At 39.6% G+C, this 18,182-nt stretch overlaps 2 protein-coding genes across 2 annotated transcripts in view; one reads left to right on the top strand and one right to left on the bottom strand.

Moving 5' to 3' along the window:
• Positions 1-7,886: 7,886 nt before the first annotated feature.
• PAIP2 (poly(A) binding protein interacting protein 2) overlaps positions 7,887-18,182 on the top strand; it is a 17,680-nt gene continuing 7,384 nt past the window's right edge. Inside the window, exon 1 of the mRNA XM_006070811.4 lies at positions 7,887-8,044. The gene's annotated coding sequence lies outside the window, so the exon portion shown is untranslated. The remainder of the gene's footprint in view (positions 8,045-18,182) is intronic.
• The window catches only part of SLC23A1 (solute carrier family 23 member 1), a 27,471-nt gene continuing 21,876 nt past the window's right edge, over positions 12,588-18,182 (bottom strand). The window contains exon 16 of the mRNA XM_006070813.4: positions 12,588-12,853. The gene's annotated coding sequence lies outside the window, so the exon portion shown is untranslated. The remainder of the gene's footprint in view (positions 12,854-18,182) is intronic.

Raw genomic sequence — 18,182 nt, 5'->3', positions numbered from 1 at the left:
GGCCATGTTCATTGGTTATACATGTTTGAGGTGTTAACCAATATATTTGTCACAGTTGTGGTTTTTATTTACTGTTACACTTTCTTGCATGCTTTAACAAATTATTCCATTTTTAATCTAGAGTGTTCTAAAAACTGCTACTAAAAATCTGAGTTTTAAAGCTTTTGGTGCTGGTGGATTTCTTGTTCCTGTTACATAACTAAAAATTGGACTATTCATAGTTTTTTCAGACCTTCGGAGTTCAAAATGCTAAGGGTGACAAACAACAAAAGCTCATGTTTAGATATGTCTAAGTGTTAACAATAAACTTGGAAATAACATGGAATAACAAGAATTAGTTGTATCAGCCTTTCAAAATATGTTGGGATAATTGGTTTAAGAGATTATTGTCAAGCAAATTTTTAATGTAAAAAAGAATTTAAGGGATTCTCTTTGAATCACTTAGATCTATTAAAGGATGTATCAAATGGAAGAAATTTTATGATCTACCACTGAGGGGAAAATGACACTTTAATGTAACATGCACAAAAAAATCCTTGCCAGTTTACCTCAGTTTAATTTTGGCCTTTACTAATTACCAGCTTTTAATTCCAACTGTTAACTAACAGTAGCTATATACAAAGCATTTTGTGTACAATGGCATCCCTTGTTTTCTGTCAACTTTTTTTCATAGGTCCTACTTTGTTAGATATACCAAGGTGTAGAAAAGAATGTTTAATATCTTCATTTGCTAGGGTTTGGAAAGTATAAATTCTCATAAATTGCTAATGATGAATAAACCTGTAACAGCTATTTCCCAGATTATGACAAACCTTTATTTAATAGGAATGTTTTTCACTTAACCAACTGTCAAGTAGAAAATTTTCCCACCCCCATTTTAGTTATTAGTTTAATATAGACGTTAATCCTGAGTGAAGGAAACTTGATGTTTGTTTTACAATTTTATCACTGCTAATAAATATGGCCTATGAGAATTACTCTGGTAAGGCTTAAGTTGGCTAGCTGTAGTAGTGTGTATCTTAAAAACACTTGGTTGACCAAAAAGTTCATTCAGGTTTTTCCATAAGATCTTAGCAACCCAATAATTTTATTTAGAGTTGTAAATGAGAAATGTGGATTTCTGGCTATTGAGTACTGAATAAGTACTTCTAGAGATTTTTATATGGTATAGATTATAAGGAACTTTTAAAGCTTATTTCCAGCCTCTGAATTCTTTTACCCCTTTTTCTTAGGGTAAAAGGGCTTCCGTGGTAGCTCAGCTGGTAAAGAATACACCTGCAGTGCGATTCGATTCCTGAGTCAGATCCACTGGAGAAGAGATAGGCTACCCACTCCAGTATTCTTGGGCTTCCCTGGTGGCTCAGCTGGTAAAAAATCGGCCTGCAATGTGGAAGACCTGAGTTCAATCCCTGGGTAGGGAAGATCCCCTGGAGAAGGGAACAGCTCTACCCACTGCAGTATTCTGGCCTGGAGAATTCCATGGATGTATAGTCCATGGGGTCACAACATGGACTGAGTTGGACATGACTGAGTGACTCTCACTTTAGGGTGAAAAGGACATACACACGATTAAATAGTATGGCAGCGTTAGGTTATAAAAGTGGAAGAATACACTTTTTTTTGCCTGACTTGGTTCACAGTATACTTTTAGTGGCTTTGAACTGGAAAATGACATGAGTAAAAATTGTGACGAAAGAGGCTTGTATGTAGTGGAAATCTGTAGGAATGCTGCATATTTTTAAATCAGACAAAATTGGTATACACAGTTTGGTTAGGATAATACAAGCTAAGGCTAGGGGTGAGCAGCTCTGTACTCCTCTGTATTGGTGGCTTCCATAGAATATGGCCTTGGATATTGTTTATATCCACCCAAGATCAACTGTTGGGTGGTAATGCATTTGAGGTATTCTCCAACCAGGACCCTGAGCTGAGCTGTTGGTTAAGCTGGAGTTAAAGTGCCTTTCAATCTGATGCACGTCCTTTGCATGTCAGGTTTGAGACATGGTATACAAACAAAATGCCTCTGTGAATTCTTTTAAGACTGCTGCTGCTGCTAAGTTGCTTCAGTCGTGTCCAACTCTATGCGACCCCATAGACGGCAGCCCACCAGGCTCCCCCGTCCCTGGGATTCTCCAGGCAAGAACAATGGAGTGGGTTGCCATTTCCTTCAGTGCATAAAAGTGAAAGTGAAGTCTCCTGGTTATGTCCAACTCTTAGTGATCCCGTGGATTGCAGCCTACCAGGCTCCTCTGTCCATGGGATTTTCCAGGCAAGAGTATTGGAGTGGGGTGCCATTCCCTTCTCCACTGCTGCTGCTAAGTTGCTTCAGTCATGTCTGACTCTGCGACCCCATAGACGGCAGCCCACCAGGCTTCCCCTTCCCTGGGATTCTCTAGGCAAGAACACTGGAGTGGGTTTCCATTTCCTTCTCCAATGTATGAAAGTGAAAAGTGAAAGTGAAGTCGCTCAGTCGAGTCCGACTCTTCGCGACCCCATGGACTGCAGCCTACCAGGCTCTTCCATCCATGGGATTTTCCAGGCACGAGTACTGGAGTGGGGTGCCATCGCCTTCTCCGGCCTTCTCCACTAGTGGTTCTCAAATGTTAGCATGTATCAGAATTACCTGGAAGCTTCATTTTAAACATTACTGGGCCCTGTTCCTAGAATTTCTGATTTACTGGGTGTATGGTTGATTTTAGTAATTTGCATTTTTCCATAAATAACCCAGGTGATGGTGATGTCAAGAATAGAGGCCACATTTTAGAGAATGATTGATTTACTTATAGCTGAAGTATACTACTAGGTACTTGTGGTTAGATGCCTGATTTAGATACTGTTGCTTAAAGGTTTTGCTGCTGTTACTAAAGGTAAGGGAAATGTTGGAAAAGAATATTTGGGATCCCTCATGAAGCATTTTTTAAAGTTATAAGTGGGAGACACCCAAGAGCCCTCAATACTGCTTTCCCTAGTGAACCCTTTATCTTTTGCTTGGGACATTAATAAAATGAGCAGCTAATTTACTGAAGTTTTAAGTGAATGGAAAAATGGAAGTAGAGACTGTTCACTCCAGATATAATTTGCTGAATTATTAACTATAGTTGATAGAAGCTAGAGCTCAATTAAGGTACTTGTTATTCGGAAAAAATGTGAAGATACCAGGAGATAATAGCTTGAAAATTCCACGTGAGAACTGTTGGATAATATATGATTAATTTTTTAAAGGCTGTATTGACATTTATTAAAGCCTTTATCTTTAGCCCTGGCCTTAGATTTATAATTTCCATACATTTAAAGAATTCTGTAAAGTCAAATGTACAATAGGGAACATGAAAATTAAGGGAGGGGGCAGTCTTTTATGTGTAGTAGAGAAAAAACTGGAGAAGGCAGTGGCACCCCACTCCAGTACTCTTGCCTGGAAAATCCCATGGATGGAGGAGCCTGGTAGGCTGCAGTCCATGGGGTCGCGAAGAGTCGGACATGACTGAGCGACTTCCCTTTCACTTTTCACTTTCCTGCATTGGAGAAGGAAATGGCAACCCACTCCAGTGTTCTTGCCTGGAGAATCCCAGGGACGTGGTAATCTGGTGGGCTTCCGTCTATGGGGTCGCACAGAGTCAGGCATGACTGAAGCAACTTAGCAGCAGCAGAGAAAAAACGGTGTTCACACCAATAACAAACTTACAGTGAAAATTGGAGCCATTAAATACAGGTTTAATGATCTTTGCACCATCTTGTTATATATATTGCACCATTCGTATACAGGTTTAATTACCTGATTCAAATGGAATATACCAAGAGCAGCAGGAATGTCCTACCTTTGACAAGGACAGAATACTCCAATTTCAGTCATTGCACCTGTCAAAAGTAGGACCAATTCCTATTTGCTCAGTTTTGCCAGGTTTGTTAAATCACTTTCATCAGCTACTTCTTGGCAACTGCCAAGTCTGTTCTTTATATGTATGCCTCCCCCCTCCACTTGTATTTGGAAGACACCAGTTTATGCTCTGTGTGTGCACTTAATCTGCTCTGGGATAAAAACCTGTGGAAAGGAATTGGAGTTTAAATGGTCACTCAGTTCAGTCACTCAGTCATGTCTGACTCTGCGACCCCATGAATCGCAGCACACCAGGCCTCCCTGTCCATCACGAACTCCCGGAGTTCACTCAGACTCACGTCCATCGAGTCAGTGATGCCATCCAGTCATCTCATCCTCTGTCATCCCCTTCTCCTCCTGCCCCCAATCCCTCCCAGCATCAGAGTCTTTTCCAGTGAGTCAATTCTTCGCATAAGGTGGCCAAACTACTGGAGTTTCAGCTTCAACATCAGTCCTTCCAATGAATACCCAGGACTGATCTTTAGAATGGACTGGTTGGATCTCCTTGCAGTCCAAGGGACTCTCAAGAGTCTTCTCCAACATCACAGTTCAAAAGCATCAATTCTTCAGCGTTCAGCTTTCTTCACAGTCCAATTCTCACATCCACACATGACCACTGGAAAAATCAAAGCCTTGACTAGACGGACCATTAGTAGACGATAAAAACTAGTGAAAACCTAACTCATTTACCTAATTGTGGCTAATTCTGTTTAGAAGCACAAGTTGTATTTCTGATCCATTTCATCGTAAGTAGCTAAGCTGTGCAAAACTAGCAAGGTAGGGCTTGATGCTGCAAAAGAGGAATTTCCTCTGCCCTTATATTCTGCACATCTGTAGGTGCATATCACCCTTTTAAAAAAAAAAAAAACCTTTGCCTATTTATACTTAAAACTTTACAAATTTGGCCCTTATAAGTCAGGCCAATTTTTGTTTTCATACATAGAATATACTATCCTAGCCATTTTTAAATAACATCTTACTCTGTTAACCATAATTCATTTAACCAATTCCCTATTGATAGGAAATTTTGACTTTTCCATTTTGACAACTATAAATATCCATATCTTTACATCTTTCCAATTTCATATTTACATGGAGTGTTTGAGACAGAAGATTCACACATTTTTACATTTGATGAAAACAGTGAGAGCCTGTTCATAGCCATCCTGTGCCTTCATAACCATCCTCTCCTGATTCCTGCATCCTATTTCACCTGCCATCTCAAGTTAGAATTGTTGCCTGAACAATACATGAATTTCTGTAGCGTTTTAAAATTCTGGACCTCTTATGATTCCATTGCAGTGTCTTACACTGGCAAACTTAATAGCCTGCCTTCCTTCCTTGCTACACTTTTCCTATCAGACCATCATCACCACTATCCAGACAGCATCTACAGATTATAAACTGTTTTGGTTTTATACTCGTATTTGCTCATGCCTCTTCTAGCCTCGAGTTGATAAATTACCTTCCAGGTTCCTTGAATTAATCATACTCCATAAACCAGTTAAACACTGTCTTCCTCCCCAGAGCTGTTTGTTCAGCAGCCAAGAAAGCCAAGCTCTTTTTCCCTGCTTTAGGATTGTTGAGTCACTAAGTCATGTTCAACTCTGCTGCTCCATGGGCTGCAGCACACGAGGCTCCCCTGCCCTCCGCTACCTCCTGAAGTTTGCTCAGATTAATGAACAATGATGCTGTCTACCCATCTCATCTGCTGCAACCCCCTTTTGCCTTCTTTCATTCCCAGCGTTGGGTTATATTCCTGAGTCAGCTCTTCCCATTAGGTGGCCAAAGTATTGGAGCTTCAGCCTCAGCATCAGTCCTTCCAATTAAAATTCAGGGTTGATTTTGCTTAGGATTGACTGCCTTGATCTTGCAGTCCAAGGGACTCTCAAGAGTCTTCTCCAGCACCACAGTTTTAAAGTATCAATTCTTCAGCACTTAGCCTTTATGGTCCAATTCTCATGTCCATATGTGACTACTGGAAAAATTATAGTTTGACTATATGGACCTTTGTCAGCAAAGTGATGTCTCTGCTTTTTAATATGATGTCTAGGTTTGTAATAGCTTCCCTTCCAAAGAGCAAGCATCTTTCTAAATTTCATGGCTACAATCACCTTCTACAGTGATTTTTGAGCCCAAGAAAATATCTGTCACTGCTTCCACATTTTCCCCTTCTATCTGCCATGAAATGATGGGACCTGGATGCCATGATGTTAGTTTGGTTTTTGTTTTTAATTTATTGTGACTGCAAGGTGTCTTAGTTGGGGCATTTGGAATCTAGTTGCCTGACTAGGGATCAAACTTCGGCCCTCTCCGTTGAGAGCATGAGGTCCCAGCCACTGGACCACAAGGAAGTCCCTGATCTTAGTTTTTATTAATGTTGAGTTTCAAGCCAGCTTTTTCACTCTTTCTCCTTCATCAAGAGGCTCTTTAGTTCCTCTGCACTTTCTGCCATTAGAGTGGTATTACATGCATATCTGAGGTTATTGATATTTCTCCCAGCAATCTTCTTGGTTTTGTTTTTTCTTTTTTATTATTTCTCGCAGCAGTGTTGATTCCAGCTTGTGATTTCATCCAGCCCAGCATTTTGCATGATGTTCTCTGCATATAAGTTAAATAAGCAGGTTGACAATATACAACCTTGTTCTCCTTTCCTTTCAAAACAGTCTTTCCCTGTCTGGCTCTATTAATGTTGCTTCTTGACTAGCACACAGGTTTCTCAGGAGACAGGTAAGGTGGTCTGGTACTCCCCTCTCTTTAAGAATTTTCCACAGTTGGTTGTGATCCACACAGAGACTTTAGTCAGTTTAGGATACATATTTGCAAATGTGGCCAATGTGGTTGACTGAGGGGTAACCACCACATTTTATTTCTTTGGAGCTTTGGGCTGACTCAAAGATTTTTAATGAATGAATGGCCCTTGAGAGAAGCCCTGTCAGATTCAGGACTTCCATGGAGGGAGCTTTTTATTTTTGTCTTCAGTTTTAGCAGAAAAGCTTGATTTTTTGTTTTAAGATTCAAGGTTTACAAGAGAGTAAAAAGATAAATCTCAGTCCCTCATTTTACTTCCCCAGGGGGAAGAAAGTTTTCCTGTGTCCCCTTTCAAATGTATATTCGGAGATTTTTTTACACATACTATACACTGTACCTTGATTAGTATCACTAAAAACATACGTAAGACTTGCCAATGAGGAAGCAAGGAAGCATAGATTAATGTATGGCGGGCAGCACATCCGAGATCATGGAGGAGGAAATTATTGTACCCTTAACTCTCACCTTTCTGTCTTCCCTCTGAACAGACTATTTCCTTTGTAACTTCGAAAGGGGGCTATAGATCTCAATTCCCAGCTCACATTGAGTTCACCATTGTGGTTGAAAAAGCCTGATTGGCCAAGGGTACTTTCACGTTTTCATGCTATGTCTGGATAGTGGTGGTAAGATCTGGGTTCGAAAAGGGTGTACCTGGCCGTGTATGAGTGCAGGTGCTTGTGTAATAAGCCTCAGTGAATTTGTCTTAGTTTATTATTTCTGTGTTATGTTTTCCGGATATGATTTGGTACGTGTCACTCATAGTGTGATGCTGTATATCACGTCTGATGTGTGTGTCTGGCTGTGTGACTGCACTCTCGTTATCTAGATGTTCTTATTTGATGTCAGTGTGTTTGAGGTAGCTGTTGCGGTGTGTAATAGTCCACGTCTGTGTATCTTGTCTGTGTCTCCTTCCTACCTCCCCCACTCACTGCATCCCGTCATTCTTGAAGAATGGGCGCGTGTGGGGACACTGGCCCAGCTCCACTCCAGTTTTCCTAAGAAAACGTGACAGCACTCCCAGCGTTCCCCGCGGTCACAAGGGTACGGAGGAAAGGCCTTTGCGCATGCACACGTGTGCAGCTTGGGCGACAAGAACTTTGTCGGGGGGGGGGGCGGGGGGGGTCTCCCTTTCTCTCTCGTGCGCTCTCTGGTGGCCTCGGAGGGCAGCGCAGACAGAACGAGAGGCGGGGCCGGCGGCAGCGGCGGAAGTGAAGTCACTTCCGGGCTGGGGTGTTTGTTTGGACTGGAGAAGGGAGGTTGCGGGCGAAGCGCGCGTCGAGCGGGGGAGCGGCGCTGCTTGTGGAGATCCGCGGAGGCCGACCGGATTCGTTGGCTGCCGTCCCCGCTGCCGTGCACTGGGTGAGGGGTTCCCTCGGGCGGAGCGGCGAGAAGGGTGCGGCGGCCCCGGCGGTCGAGGGACAGCACCTCGGCGACGGCTGAGGGGCCTAGAGGGTCCCCTGGGTCGTTGGCCCCCAAGCCCGTATGGCCCCCGTTGTTCCTTGCCTCTTCCAGTTGAGTCTGAGAGATGATCTTGGACCGACTTAGTCTCTTTCTTTGAGAAATGGCCGTCTCTTTTTTTTCTCATTGTCATTATTATTTATGATTTGGATCCCGCAGCTCTCTATCCGGGTCCTCGGTGGCGCGCGATGGTTGCCGGGATAGCACTTTCTCGCGAGCCCCCACCCCCACCCCAGTCCCTTCACCCCCCCCCCCCTCCGGTACCCTTTTCCCCTGCTCCCCGCTGCCGCCTCGGCAACAAAGCTCATTGTTTCTCCCCACTTTACGCCTGCGCGTCGCCACGCGCTGCCGCTACTTGCTGCGCTTGCGCGCTCCTCCTGAGGCTTGGGTGGGGGAAGAGAGAGGGGCGGAGGGACTGGCGGGTTGCCTTGCGTACTAGTAGAGCGTTTTGTAACCGTCCGCGAGCCTGTACCTTTCTGATCTGTTTTCTCCAGTTTCTTTGACATCCCCTACCCCTTAATTTTAGTTACATTGTATTCCGTGCTCGGGTTAAGAGGTCCTTTGGAGTACTGGCAACTCCTACTCCAGGACTGTTTTGAACTAGTTGAACTTTTAAGGGCTCAGCCAATTCATGTTTTTCAATTTTGGTTCTTTTACTTTTTAGTTTCTCTGTACTATGCTTATTCTCTCGCACCATCAAAAATATATAGCTTGTGTTCAAGTTACTTGTTTCAAAACATTTGTTGAAGCAGCCAGCATTGATATTTTCTGTAACTGCAAAAAGGGACCTTTTCTGCTGCTTTTGTTGTCTTGTTTTCCCTGAATTTGCAACGCCATCATCTCACAGAAACCACAAACTCTAGAAAGAATTTGGCATCCAGTGTGCCGTGGGAGAAGGTCTAACAGCTGACAGCTTTTGACGTTTCAGCAGAAGACAAATTCCCATTTTGCATGTGCTGGCTAATCTTGTCTAATTAACCTGGTGGTATGATTTTTCACAGTTTGCGTTTTAGCAGTTGGTCAGGTGTTGGTTTGAGTTTTCTTTAAATAGCCTTTGAAATTTCATGGGCTGCAGGTTTTGTATGCAAATAAATTCTCTAAGGGTTTTAATGAGATTCCTAGTGTTTGCTGTTTTGTGTTTCTGTTCCGGTCTGTGAGAGGATATTTTGAGCAAATTACGCTGTTTATACCACTTGTTAATTGTGAACTTGTTCAGAACTTAATTTTTTCTAACAAGTAGGTGTCTTTGACAAAAAAAAAAAGGTAACTCTCCCAAAAGTGTAGCCTGCTTGTCTGTTTCTTTATGGGATGGAAGGTGATTTTCATATTTATTTTAACTTGTGAAATAAGCAGGAAGAGAAGCTTGTCCTGCCCGTTTTGAAAGCAGTAGAAACTTGAGAGATTCTTTTATTAGGCACACACTTCTATAGCCTTTAGTAATGCAAGGCATCGTTCAAAGTACTTTTGCAAGTATTTACTCTTCAGTGTCTTTAGGCAGCAAGTACTACTGTAAAGTGAAGATTATAAATGAAAGAGAGATGTGGAGTAACTTGCCCAATGTTACACAACTAATAAGAGCTGGAATTCAAATCCAAGCAGAGATTATGTGCTCTTAACCTCTGTAGCATGCTGCCTGTGATTTAGTAACATATTCAGAGTCCTCTGGTGGTTAATGGCATATCTGGGATTTGAACCCAATCCAAAGTGAAAGTTATCCAAGTTGTCTTGGTGATCTGGATCACCCTGTTGCACAGATACATTAAGATTTCACGTATGATACAGCCTGAGATTCACTATCAGTAACTCAGTCTCTTTTCTTAATTTCCTCATTGTTCATAGTGGTGCTGTCCAATAAGATAGCTTACTAAGCACATGTCTGTTGAGCACTTGCAATGTAGCAAGTGCAACTGAAGAACTAAAATTTTGATTGTATGGAATTAAAATTGTTCAGTCACTAAGTTGTGTCTGACTCTTTGATCGCATGGACTGACTGCAGCACCCCTGACCTCCCTGTCCTTTACCATCTCCTGGAGTTTGCCCAGGTTCATGTCCATTGAATCTGTGATGCCATCCAACCATCTCATCCTCTGCCACCCTCTTCTTTTGCCTTAAAATTAATTTAAATTTAAATAGCAACAAGTATCTGGTGGCTACCAGGTTGGATAGTGTGAATTTATTTGAACTGACTCTGCTTCTTTTATGTATCAGTTTTTATAAATAAGGATGGTATTTCTGATGCACTTCGAGCTTTTTTCAGCGGTGTTGTACCATCCTTGTTCTTACCTCATAATGTAGTTACACTATAATTGAGATCAGGGTTATAGTCTTTGGGATTTTTCTGTGACATTGTTTCACTCCTACAAGTGGTTGGGCCTGTTGTTTTTATCTTATAGCTTGCCCTAGCAATCTTAATTGTTCTACATGTTTAGTAATACTGTTATCTGCTAGGTTGTTTGCCTAGGTACTCTTATTATTATCCATTTTACAAATAGGGAACCTGAAACAGATGAAATAACCTGCCCACTGTCACATATCTAGAAAGGCAGCCTGGTTCCAGAGCCCATGCTTTTAATCATTATTTTATACTGCCAAACATTAAACAAAAAATTCAGTCCTGCTCAGACCTCTGAATTAAATATAGAAGCTGTTGCAGAAATTTCTATATCTTCTCTCACTAACTAAAATACATATGTATACAATATATGTGTGTTTAAACAACAAATAACTTTAAAGAGCCTACAGTAGTTCAAAGTAGAGTCCAGTGGAATAAAAAAAGGTGGTAAGTCTGTGGAGTCAGTTTCTTTTTGATTTTTTGTGGGGGTTCTGGCGGCACCACTCGGCTTGTGGGATCTTAGTTCCGCCACCAGGGATTGATCCCTGATTCCTGGCAGTGGAAGCCCAGAGTTGTAACCATTGGACCACCAGGAAATTCCTTGTGGAGTCAGTTTAATGAAAGAAGCAGAGAGAGAATTCTGTTTGAATTTTAATGAGAATTTTTTTTAAGAGTTAATGTTTTTATTTTTTATTCCAGTTTTATTGAGATATAATTGAAATATAGCACTGTATACGTTTAAGGTATATAGTGTAATGATTTTATTTACATACATCATGAAGTAGTTAATGACAGTTCTTAAGAGATGAAAAAGGGGGAAACTTTCTAAAACTTAAAAGATTTTCATATTTTAAAATTTTGTAGCGACTATAAATGTACGGACACTGCTGGAAACCAATAAATGGCCAAAAATAGCTGAGGAAAAGAGTTTGTAGATTTAAAGTGCCAGATATCAGGAAAAAACTGCTCTTAACCTAACCAAAATCTGGTGAAATTTCTTTCTTTTTTAGCAGCTCTTACTGAGCTATAGTTCGCATACCATGCAGTTCACCTATTTAAAGTATATAGTAGTCTTTAGTATGTTACCAGAGTTGTACTTCCATCAAATGAGGACATTTTCATTACCTCAAAAAGAAATCTTATGCCCATGATCTGTCATACAATATGTATTCCTTTGTGACTGACTTCTTTGATTTAGCATGATGTTTTCAGTATTCATCCATCTATCAGCTGGTGGACCTTTGGGTTGTATCTCTGCTGCTATGAACATTTTGCCTGTGTAAGTTTTTATGTAGATACATATTTTCATTTCTCTTGGGAATATACCCAGGAGTGGAATTGCTGGGTTATATGGTAATTCCATGTTTAATCTTTTGGGGAGCTACCAGACGGTTTTCCATTTTAAATTTCCCATTGGCAGCGAATGAGGGTTCCAATTTTTTCATATTTTCACTAATATAAAGTATTATCTCATGGTTTTGATTTGCATTTTCCAGATGGTTAAGGATGTTGAGCATCTTTTCATGTGTTTTTTGGCCTTTGGAGAACTTTCCAGATGTTTTGCCCATTTTTAAATTGGTTGGTTGGTCTTTTATTGTTGAGTTGTAATAGGTCTTTATTCTAAATAAAATTTCCTTATCAGATATGATTTGCTTCTGTTTCTTTTCTACCTTTCCAGAGATTCTATGCATTTGCAAATTGTGAACACACACACACCCCTCTTTTACCTATATGAAGAGTTTATCACACTCACTGTGTTCTGCAAATTGTAAAGCTGGAGTTTTTTTTCCTTATGATAAATCCCGTGTCAGCCTTATCAAGGAAAAGAGGGATATAGTCAAATTAGCTATGAAATAGGAGAAATTAGTTTCTGTTAGTTTCTGTTGTAACAAAATTGAAGTTCTGGAGAAATGAGATTTTAGTGAAATAAAAATTACTGTAGTTAGCCAGAGAGGTTTGTTATTCAGTTGCTAAGTCATGTCTAGCTTTTTGCGACCCCATGGACTGCAGCACTCCAGGCTTCCATGTCCTTCATTCTCTTCTGGAGTTTGCTGAAATCCATGTCCATTGAGTCAGTGATGCTATCTCACCATCTCATCCTCTGTTACCCCCTTTTCCTTTTGCCTTCAGCCTTTTCCAGCATGAGGGTCTTTTCCAATGAGTCAGCTCTTCGCATCAGATGGCCAAAGTATTCAAACTTCAGCTTCAGCCCTTCCAATGAATATTCAGGGTTTATTCCGTTTAGGATTGAATGGCTTGAACCAAGGGACTTGCAAGAGTCTCCTGCAACACCACAGATTGAAATCATCGATTCTTCAGCATTCAGCCTTCTTTATGTCCAACTCTCACGTCCATACATGCAGAAAACCTGAATAGACCTATCAAAACGAGAAAATTAAAGGTTGTTAATAATACCAAGCCCTTATAATTTAGATTCATTTGTCTTTGGGGATCCCATAATTCTTGTTATTCAAATGATTCCTGAATATAAGGATGGAAAAATTCCTAGTTCATTTTTTTGAAAACTATATTTTATGTAGCGTTCTCACAGTCTGAGTTTGCAGTTATTTTCTTTTGGAACTTAATACTTGTCACTCTGCATCTATATTGTTTGAATCCTCTTGTATTTTTTATCTTTTTGCTGTTTTCTGGATACTTTCTTTTATCTTCAGTTCTATTGTATAGATCTAGTCTGCTGCCAAACCCATTATATTTTTGTTTATGTTGTGATTTTTATATATCATCATTTGGCTGTTTTCCAAATCTACTATGTGCACTTTTTATATTTAGCTGTTTTCTGAATATATTTTCAAGCTTGATAGGTAATGATCATTTTGCCACATGAGTGGCAACATACTACATGAGTTTTGATTATGCTTTCTGTTAATTGCATTGCTTCTTGCTGCTTGTATCTTTTTTTTTTTTTTTGCCTTTTGAATTTGGTTATCTTTCATTTTGAACTCTTCATTGGCCTTAAAGATTAATTTTTTGAGGTTCTTGGACTTCCCTGGTGGCTCAGACGGTAAAACGTCTGTCTACAATGTGGAAGACCCGGGTTCAAGCCCTGGATTGGGAAGATCGCCTGGAGAAGGAAATGGCAATCCATTCCAGTACTATTGCCTGGAAAATCCCATGGACAGAGGAGCCTGGTAGGCTACAGTCCATGGGGTTGCAAAGAGTCGGATACGACTGAGTGACTTCACTGAAGGCCTCGAATGAAGATGCCTTCCTCTCAAGGAATTTTATATTTGCTTTTGCCAGGCTCTGGCACTAGGGACACTGCCAGTCAAGGGCCACTTTATACTCAGTTCATGACTTGAGATGTTCTGGACCTCCCAGGTGATGAGAATTTATTCCTCCTATCCATAAGAGGTCCAGCCATAGTCACAGTGTCTGAGTTCCCTTCCACCGTTTCCTTTTGATTTGCTTGGTGGGGAGTGGGAGTCATTTTTGGTTCAACCTTAACCTGAGTATATAGCCCTTTGGGGTCCCAGCTTAGAGCGGGAGGATCTCCTGTTCCATCTTTCCTATATGCCTTTTGCCCCTCGAAGCATCCAAGGTCAGTTCAAAGAAGCCTAATGGGCAGAAAGAAGCCCTCAGTGCAGAGGCAGCCTCAGTGTTTAAAAGTTCCACTTTGTTCTTTGAATTCCCACTTTACTTACTTTTCAGCACTTTTGAGTGTTTCTTTAGGAATATGTTATCTAACACTTTTAGTGGGAAGACTATAAATAGTTACCACTATTGGTAAAAAGTTCTGATTCATTTATGCTTTAAGGAATTAAAATAGTTTCAAGTAAATGGATATGCCATCTTCCTGGCCAGAGGGGTTAACATAAAAACATGATCCTGATTAAACTGCAAATTTTTAGTAAAATTCCCATCAGACTCTAAATTCTAAAATTGATACAAAGATGAAAGTGCAAGATTCCCCTCTTCCCCAAGAAAGTTGCTAAGGGATTTGTGGTACTAGGTATTCAAACTTACTGAAAGGCTGCTCTATTCAAAACAGTATGATACTGTGCTGAAATATTTGAAGATGAAAGGTCATGATGAAAGGCCTGCAACATAGCAGATGGTTAAGCCAAAAAAAATTGTATACAGAAAACAACTGTGGCAAAAAGCTAATAGTTGATTAATCTAGATGAAAGGTACAAGTGTTCATGATACTATTATTATGACTTTTTTGTAAGTTTAAAATTCTTAAAAAATAAAAGTTGGGGATAAAACAGTATACAATATACCATCATAGAGCAAGGAAACAGTATAGTAGGAGTTTGATCATGATAAACCTGAGGAACAAGCTTTCATTTCAGTAATGATGAATATAGATCTTTTACATCATACTCAAAGTAATGCTCACATGAGTTAAAGATTTAGAGGACTTCCCTGGTGGTCCAGTGTCTAAGACTCCATGCTCCCAGTGCATGGGGCCTGGGTTCAATCCCAGGGAAATAGGTTCCACATGCTACAACTAAAGATCCCATGTGCCATGACTAAGGAAGGCCCAGTAAGCTAAATAAATATGCAAAAATATATTAAAAAAAATAGTAGAAATAGTTGGGTTTTGGTGGTTTTTTTTTTTTTTTTAAGGTTTCAGTATAAAAGAGAAACTATAAAAATACTGAGAGAAAATAAAGGAAATAAAACCTCAAGATAGGGAAAGACTTCCTAAACAAGATGAACATATCCTGGCAGCTATAGAGGAAAACAGTGAGAGTCTTCTATGCCCACCTGTTTGCAAAAGTAAAATGCTATATTGATTATATAGAGAGCTGTTGAGGATGCAGAGAAACGGGAGCACCCAGCTTATTATAGGAATGTACATTACCATAATATTTTTGGCATATAATCTGTCTTTTAAATGTACATGGCCTTTGACCCAGTTATTCTCACTTATCAGAATGTATCCTACAGAAAACACAACTAGAAAAGGATATGTGTACAAGGGTGATCAAAGCAGGATTATTTGTATTGAAAAAACTGAAAATGTAAATGTGCATCAGAGAAGAAATGGTTGAATAATTGCTGCTGTATCCATTTAAAAAATTAAGTATACTTGTGTACATTGACTAGTAAGGATCTTTCATGTGATATATTTAGTTTAGCATGATTCTATTAAAATACATAAATTCTTTATGTGTGTCTCTATAAGCAAAAAAATATGAAAGGACATATACTAAGCTGTTAAAATTGACTACCTCTGGGTAAAATTGAAGATGGAAAGGAAAAAACTTCCTTAAGACCTGTTTAAGTAGGGCCTACTTTGTACATAAACAGTTATTTTTTACTTTAATGCTTCCTTTTCCAACAAAATTTCCTAACTATATGCAAAGACCAATTATCCAGAATTTTTCAAATGATTACTTTGATAAATTGTTTTACCATTTTGTGATTTTTGTTTAGGAAAATCTTATTAGATGTATTCTTACAACTACTAGATTTTTAGTATTAGTAATTTAATATTGCTTGTTCTGAATTAGTATTACTGTGTTGTTTTAGAAATCCTTTTATGAGATTAAGGCTAAAGATTAAAAATTTTGAATTACATTTTGTGATAATTTTAGGATTTTAAATAATAAAAACATGTTTTTTGAAGCCATAAATGTTCTTTGAAGCAAATATGAACATTAAAAATTGGGGCAAGGGGATTTTGGGTTTTCTCTGTTCATTTCTGCCCATTTTTAAGTGGTTTCCATTAAATCATGAACAAAGACAAGACAGCAACAGATTGTTATGGTTTACTTCTCAGATTTTTTTTTTTTAACTGTATTTGTCAAGTCATTACATACATTGTGTCCTCAAACATCACTGAAGCAAATTAGGTGCTTCTGTTTTGTTTTCAGGAGTTCCTGTTTAAGTTTTTCTTGGTTTTGTTCTAAGCCACAAGAGACTAATATATATAGATTTGAGCTCACTGACTTGAAGCTGCTGCTTTTGGACTGCCTCTGAATAAGATGATGATACATCTCAGCAGTACACCTTACACTATATATTTTTTGGTGGTTTTTCCTAGTGGTTACCTGGACATTACAAATAACACCTTAGTTTGTAACTCGTGTGGACTAATGCTTCTTTAGTTTGCTGTAGAGAAAAAGAGGAGTTATAAAGCAAGAAATCTATTAGTGACTTTTGTATTTACGGTGTAATTACCATTGTTTATTTCTTCCAGTGAATTCAAGTTAATGCTGGTATTCTTTTTATTTCGATGTGAAGCAGTCAGTTAGCTCTTCCTATAAGACAGGTATATTGGTAATGAACTCTCACTTTTTTTCTTATCTGGGAATGTCTTAGTTTCCCTCCCCTCCCCTTTTATCCCTTCATATGTGTTGTCCTGTTTTCTGGCTTCTAGTTTCTGATGTGAAATCATCTATTAATCTTGTTGTTTTGAAGATGCTCTTTTGGTCTTTGACTTTCAATAACTTGATTACAATGTGGGTCCATGTGGATTGCTTTGGGTTTATTCTACTTGGGAATTCCTTGAGCTGCTTGATAGGTTTCATCAAGTTGGAGGAGTTAGGGGCCATTAGTCTTGTCTCTTTCTCTTCTTCTGGGTCTCCCATTATGCATATATTGGTACATGTAATGGTATCCTACTGATCTCTGAGGTCTGTTCATTTTTAAATCTTCCATTATTTTTTATGTTTTTCAGACTAAATAATCTTCATTGATTTACCAAGTTTACTGATTCTTTCCCCACTCAAACCTGCTGCTGTATGCTGAGGCACACCTTTAACACTTCAGCACTTTACAGCTCTTTCTTAACCTTTTTATGTGCAGAGCCTGAAGCTTGAATAATCTTGTCAGGTCTTTTCTGAGTGTGCTGCCAGCACTGGGCATGCCTGTGGCCTCTTAGGTTTCCCAGAATATGTAGGAGCTTTTCAAAGCCTTTATTCCCAAAGCATCTCCTTCACCAGCCTTTCTTCCTTTCCTTTTTGCCCCAACTGTTACTCGTTGCTGGCACTGGCTACTATATTTGCCTTTAACTGTTTTTGACAAATGCCCAATTTAAAATAATAAATTTTACGGTATTTGAACTATATACTCAATTTTTTTAAGACAGCAAAACACGTGTGTGTTAATCATTCAGTCATGTCCGACTCTTTGCAACCCCATGGACTGTAGGCCACCAAGCTCCTCTGTCCTTGGAATTCTCCAGGCAAGAGTATTGGAGTGGGTAGCCATTCCCTTTTCCAGGAGATCTTCCCGACCAGGGATCAGACCCAGGACTCCTGCATTGCAGGTGGATTCTTTACCATCTGAGCCACCAGGGAAGCCCCAAAACATACACAGGACATAATATAAAGTGTTTGGTCTAAGAAGAATCAACAGGTGATAGAAGAAAATTTAAAATCTGGTAACAATACCTTGTATTAAAACACCTTACACTCAGTAATTGTAGGTCTGTCAATGTTCTGAAAGTAAACGATCCTCACTCCTCTGGCTTTTCACTTGACTGGTTATAGCAGAAATCTGGTCAGCAGTTGTTCCTTCCTCAGCTATCTTAAGATGCAAGATTAGTGCCTGGGCTCCAGTTGATTTTACTGGTTACAGTTAGGATTTGTTTCCCAAATACTGCTTGACAATGAAATTTTATTTACTGTCCTTAATATGCTTTCAGTGGGATCTGTACCAAAGCACAGGTTGTTTGATGAGGTGATAATGGGCAAAAAGCTGACCTAGAGACATGTCAAATGCAGGGCTTGGGCC

The sequence above is a fragment of the Bubalus bubalis genome, chromosome 9 (assembly GCF_019923935.1).
Source record: "Bubalus bubalis isolate 160015118507 breed Murrah chromosome 9, NDDB_SH_1, whole genome shotgun sequence".
In the NCBI taxonomy this organism is placed as follows: domain Eukaryota; kingdom Metazoa; phylum Chordata; class Mammalia; order Artiodactyla; family Bovidae; genus Bubalus; species Bubalus bubalis.
The sequence above is the reverse complement of the archived record's forward strand: the minus strand, read 5'-3'. Positions and strand labels throughout refer to the sequence as shown.